Source organism: Epinephelus lanceolatus, chromosome 1, assembly GCF_041903045.1.
Source record: "Epinephelus lanceolatus isolate andai-2023 chromosome 1, ASM4190304v1, whole genome shotgun sequence".
NCBI lineage: Eukaryota > Metazoa > Chordata > Actinopteri > Perciformes > Serranidae > Epinephelus > Epinephelus lanceolatus.
Genome location: NC_135734.1, coordinates 3,004,001 through 3,010,000, shown reverse-complemented (window position 1 = coordinate 3,010,000; position 6,000 = coordinate 3,004,001). Strand labels below are relative to the sequence as shown.

The 6,000-nt window shown below is 38.4% G+C and overlaps 1 protein-coding gene across 1 annotated transcript in view; it reads right to left on the bottom strand.

The window, feature by feature from the left end:
• efcc1 (EF-hand and coiled-coil domain containing 1) overlaps positions 1-6,000 on the bottom strand; it is a 75,693-nt gene that overhangs the window by 27,057 nt on the left and 42,636 nt on the right. The gene's annotated exons all lie outside the window — the stretch shown is intronic.

Below are 6,000 nucleotides of genomic sequence, written 5' to 3'. Positions count from 1 at the left end.
GTGCAAAGCAGTAATCAGAGCAAAGGGTGGCTATTTTGAAGAAACTAGAATATAAAACTTGTTTTCAGTTATTTCACCTTTTTTTGTTAAGTACATAACTCCACATGTGTTCATTCATAGTTTTGATGCCTTCAGTGAGAATCTACAATGTAAATAGTCATGAAAATAAAGAAAACGCATTGAATGAGAAGGTGTGTCCAAACTTTTGGCCTGTACTGTATATATACATATACATATATATATATATATATATATATATATATATATATATATATGTATATACACATATATATACACACACACAGTGACCCGGACTGAAGTGATCACTATAAGCGGATAATATAACCGTTTTTTTTTTTTTTCTGAATTTCTCATGCAGATTACCATCTAATTGGCATTTGTATATTTGTTACATAAAGTATGAAACAGGCAGCTTCGTTATGTACTGAATGTTATTGACTATTTCAAAATACAGAACAGCTATTTCAAACGCTTGTTTTGATGCTGCATCTCGTTGGCTCGTTTTTGGCATTATAAATGAGACTGTTTTTCATTGAGAGTAAATGACTTTTTCTTTTTCTTTTCTCCGTCATGATTTCAATGTGCATGCATCACCAGCCTCAGGTCACTAGCTGGCAACGGACGGTTGTGCGTTGTGCGTTAGGCTGCGGGGGTGGGCACTGCAGCGAGAAAGCTGAACCAGAATTGACTTTTGGAGAAACACAACCTGTAACGCTTTACAACCCTGCTATGAGGGAAGACAAAAACATTACTAGGAAGAAAGAGGACATTTCTCTTTGATAACGTTAAAAGTAAAGTTAGCCTTTGCTGACAGCTGAGAGAGAGAGAGAGAGAGAGAGAGAGAGAGAGAGAGAGAGAGAGAGAGGGCAGTGATCGAGCAAGCTAGAGAATGGATGAGGAGAGCAAGCAGTGGGAGCAAGAAAGCCATTGAATGAGAGGAATATTCATGTAACAAATATACAAATGTCAATTAGATGGTAATCTGCATGATAAATTCAGAAAAAGAAAAAAAAAATCGATTATAATAATTATCCGCTTATAGTGATCAATTTGACCTAGACGGAAGTGATCACTAAGTTTCCACTGTGTGTGTATATATATATATATATATATATATATATATATATATATATATATATTCTATGTGGCTATTATAGTAAAAAAAAAAAAAAGGGCGCACGGGTGTAAATTAACAGTCCCTATTATTCCAAAAGTCGTAAAGAAAGCAAGGGAGGAACATTTAATAAGGCCTTGGAGGGCGGGAATGGTTGCACCCGGTTAAAGAGTACCCGCCCGGACGGGACGCTCTAAAACTAAAGCGAGCGCGCCCGCAAGGAGGCAGGGATCATTTCATTGGTCAACAATAAACCTAGTGTTCTGTTGGTTGGGGGATTTTGACAGGGTTGTTACACAAAAAAATCCAAGCGCAGGGCAGAAGTCTGAAAGCAGAAATTCCACGAGCGCACAGAAACAGCTTGAGCGTGAGGAGAAGAGCTGAAGGTGGGGCAGGAAATCTGTGAAAGCAACATTGTATCTGAGTGCAAGCACACAGTTTGAGCAGAAAAAGAGTAGATCTAAGCGCAAGCAGAGGCTATTTGAGTGCGAGGGCAGGGTTTTGAGGGACAATATTACACAATCTGAACGTGAAATCAATGAATAATGCTCTCAAACTGATATACCACTCACTTGAATAAAGATAGGAAAAAAGCTACATAGACCTCCCCTATTCTTCAAGGTATTAAGCGTGAAGCAACAGAATATAGGGTGTCCCTATACACGGATGACCTTTTGCTTTATGTAACAAACCCTGTCGTAAGCATCCCGGTGATCCTCTCTATTCTAGAAAGTTTTGGCTTCATTTCAGGTTACAAATTTAATATCGAAACAAAAGTGAGGGATTCCCAGTGAACACCTCTGCACTACATATTCAACAGTCTCATATACCCTTTACTCTGGCTGAATCTGAATTCAAGTACCTAGGAGTCTATATAACCCACTCTCTAGACTCACTTCTTAAAGCAAATTTGACCCACTTAGTGTTACAGATGAAGCTCGACTTAATAATTGAACTGAACTGAAAAATTTACCTTTATCACTGGTTTGCAAAATACAATGCATTAAAATGAACACTTTGCCGAAATTTCTTTATCTCTTTCAATGTCTTCCCCTCTTTATACCCAAGTCCTTCTTCCTTTCCTTAAATCTATCCGTTACAGCTTTTATATGGGGCACTAAGGTCCAAGGATTAGCAGAGCAGTGCTCCAGCACAATCGGTCTAAAGGTGGGCTGGCCCTACCTAATTTTTTGTATTACTACTGGGCGGCTAAAATACAGAAGCTGGCATTTTGGATGCAAATGCCACTGACTAACTGGTGTTTACTGGAGGCAAAGTCCTGTCAATCGACATCACTCCCAGCTTTAATATGTTCATCTTCACCTCCACTCTTGTCTCGGTACACATCTAACCCAATAGTAGTCTCCACCCTTAAAATTTGGTTTCAGTTTCGGCAGCACTTTAAATTCAAATCCTCCTCTACACTAGCTCCACTATCAAACAATAATTTGTTTCATCCTTCTGTAATAGACTGTGCTTTCCTCACATGGGAACTAAAGGGACTCAGGTCTGTTGGAGACCTCTACGAATCTGGCATCTTCTCTAGCTTTCAGAACCTGAAAAACAAACATGCTTTATCTGGACACGACCTTTTTCAGTATTTCCAACAACAGACACTTTGTTCAAGCTGTAATTCAGCAGTAAATAATCCGCCATGTGTGTTTGACTCTGGATGGTGGAGCTACTGAATGGATTTGTGGAGTTTGTTAGTTGCAGCAGTGGCTGTTAACAGTTAGCTCTGCTTGTTAGCTGCTGAACGGCAGCAGAGTGAGCAGCCACCGGCTGCTGGACCTCACAGCTGATCTCCGCAGGATGCCACTCAGTCCAGACTAGAGAAGGTTTATGGGTTGATGCTATTTGACAGGCAGGTAGGAGGCTGAGTTATCTGTGAGTGTAGCTATGCTGAACGTAAAAAGTCTGAACTCAGATCAGTTTTCTCTGACAGAGATGAAAATAATCACCAACTCTGTTTACACTAGTTTACTGTCTTAAAAGGTTAGCCTTATAAAGTTAAAACATTTTAAAGGTCATCATGTTAGTATTATTCAGCTAATATCCATATTATGATGACACTGGTTACTTCTACTGTGAAAATGAGGCCTTTGTTTGTATGGACTGGCTGTTTTAGGTCACGTTTAAATGCTACAAAAACATTTTTGACATTGGCTACTATGTTAAATTAATGAAATGCTGTTAAATCCTCCTAAATTAATAACACTTAAAATATGACTCAGTGTGTTTTAATATGTTAATTACCAATATAAAAATAATCTGTTTTAATAACAAAAATCATTCCAAAATGCTTGTCAATAATGCATGCACAAAACTGCAATGAAATGTAGTGTGCTTCAATAATATCCACCAACTGGAAGATCAGCGGTTCCATCCCTGCTCCAGTCTGTATATCGAAGTATCCTTGAGCAAGATACTGAACCCCATATTGCTCTTGGTGATGCTGGTGGCACCTTATGGTAGCCTTGGTCACCAATGTATGAATGTGCGTGTGAATGGGTGCATGTGACTCGTAGTGTAAAAAGTGCTTTGAGTGGTCAGATGACTAGAAAGGTGCTATACAAAATGCAGGTCCATTTACCATTAATGCAACAATGCCAATCAAGTGCAAATCAATACTCTGTACCTTGGGAAGTAAGACTTCTTAGTAGTGTGTGGACAAAGATGTGGAGCGTAGGCAGTAGAATGTATGTCATCCATTAGTCTTGTCAGCCCTGTTACTGCAACAGAGCTGACAAGTTATTGTCATTAATTTCATGAAAATGTAAAAAAAAAAAACAAACAAAAAAAAAAAAACTATCAAAATGGACTTTCAACTCTTACCATTGTAATTTAAACTATAATATATTTTGGACTAGGCCATTCTTCCAGTATTTCTCATCTAAAAAAACTCTTTTTTTTTAATAGACATGTGATTGCCATGCACAATTAGGGTATGCTTGATAATCTGAATGAAACCTATCAAATTGGAAAAGAAAATCCACATCTGAAAATAATCTCAATGAAAACAGGGACTTAAGTACTGCTCATATATGTGCCATTTATTACATATGTCAAATTAAGAATATTAGATGTAGTAATACTTTCATCAGGGTTGCTAAAACTATCAAAACATAAGGAGAAAAACAGTAATAAAATATGAAATTCCACAACCTGAGATTGCACAATAAAATTTCTTGTAACTTTAAACTGTCTTTAATTCCAGGCTACTTAAAAAAATAGCAATCAAATTAAATTTAAATTTTAAGTTTTCAAAGTTAAAAAAGCACTGATTTCATGGAATGACCCACATCTAACTTATCTGTGTCATTGGTACTTTTGTAGTGTTTTAGGTTCTTTTAGCATATTGCTTTGGTTTTAAGCACATTTCCAGGGTGGTTCACTGGGGAGCATATGTTCCCAAGGTCCTCAGTTCCCCAGTTCAATATTCTCTGAACACACATCAACCCTTCTGATGTGTTCATGCCATTTTCTGGAACTCTCAGTCTCTAAAATAGTTTTGTTTTTTGCATATCAATACATAAGACATAGACTAAGACTAAGAGCCATAAAAAGATGAAATGTAGAATTAAAATTGACGGGTATGAGTGAAGGGTTCAGACCCCCTTACCAGTTTTTTTTTCCTAATCTGAACCTCTTTGGAGATGGGAATAGTCAGTTGTTATGGATATGTTTAAAAATGGGAATTAAATCTGATCCTAGGCCTGTTTTCTAACCCTTAGTTTGCCCTTTTCTCATTCCTTAATTGATTAATTATTTTTTTCAATTATTCATTTTTATAAAAGTTTTTAATTTCTTGTGCTGCAATCAATTTTGGAACTGTTCTAACAAAAAGAGCAACAGTGATCTGTGTTAGTGCAGTTTCATTACTCTCAGAGTCATGATGACATATTAAGCCAATACAGAGCTGGGGAACATCTTTCTCAGGTCACTGTCATCGCTTTCATCAATCTTGTTTTCAACAGCAGTTCTCATCTTATTTCCAGTCTTAGCAGGCAGCTAGTTTCTTTTACAAAAGCTCTGATAAACCCACTGAACACTACCTGCACAGCACTTCACAGCAGACAGACAAAGCTAGCAACGAAGGCCCCAATCAAACAGAAAGCGTTTTGTAGGTGCCAAAACACAAGGCGCACTGCACTGCTCTTTTTTTCAAATTGAGTGCCACTAGTAAAAAAACAATTGCTGTTCATATTTTTTGTTGCCAGGGAACCACCCCATCACCCCTTTACCCTAACCATCTCGTGTAATCAATCTACCGTTTATTTATTTAATTTCATTTTTATTTATTTCTCAGTAATTAGAACCTAGATACTAAAATGGACAGGCAGAGGGTACTTGCTCTAGCTCAAACAGCAGCGTCCAGCTGCTAAAATACTTTTTGTGTGATCGGGGCGTATGATACCTATTGCAGACAGTCAAACATCTTGCAGCTTAAAGCTATAGTTGGTAATGTTGGAGAGCTAGCAAGATTTGAAAGCGGCACCTCCTCTAAGCTCCGCCCCCTCCTCCCCCTCCCGTCAATGCTCCGTCCAAAGCCACGGCCCCACACAAGCTTGAACGCGCATCCTGCAGTCAGCAGGGCAGAGGAGAGCCGAGTAAAATAACAAATCCCCCCAAAGCAAACAAATAATTACCTGTCCAACAGAAAGACAGCAACCTCTGCATCACTTTTCAGGCCCTTCAGCTACCTCAGTTGTCTCCACCGTTCAAAAGCTGCACGGATGTTGATGTCTGGTTTGTCCTCTCACTTTAGCCAAAGCCTTTTTCATCGCAGCCTTTTCTACCTCTGACTTTCCTTTCTCAGCCTGTTTAGTGGGGGCGAGCAGTTACAAATAACGCTGGAAGTGGTA